The following is a 469-nucleotide window of genomic DNA, read 5'->3' as shown; positions in this document are numbered from 1 at the left end:
TCAAGATCTCTCTTACCACACATACTCACGAAACTGCGAATCTACTCTCATTTTAGAACTGCCTGGACACTTACAAAGGCTCACCTTAGATCAGACATTCACTTTTGTATGAATGCAAACAACTGATGTAAAATTGTCTTTGTTTTTAATGGAGCAAAATTATATTTTCGCTTTGTAGCTGTATGAAAAATATATTTCCTGCTTTCCCTCATCGAATTGTATAATAATTTAACCAATATTAGTGTACATTATTCGACAACGTACAGGAACATTTTTAAAAACTATCTAAATCCTTATCATTTGATAAAAGAATTCAAAGCGTGCGGCACTATCCCTATACCTGGCGTCCGTTAATTGTACGTAAGGACCATGAAATGAGTCGTCCATTTTTAATTGCTAGACTTTACAAATACTAACTGGCAGAAAAAGAAAAAGAAAAAACTTATATGCAGACTAAATTAGGAAGCAA

Source organism: Penaeus chinensis, chromosome 4 (assembly GCF_019202785.1).
Source record: "Penaeus chinensis breed Huanghai No. 1 chromosome 4, ASM1920278v2, whole genome shotgun sequence".
Taxonomy (NCBI): domain Eukaryota; kingdom Metazoa; phylum Arthropoda; class Malacostraca; order Decapoda; family Penaeidae; genus Penaeus; species Penaeus chinensis.
Note: the sequence above shows the minus strand (reverse complement) of the source record.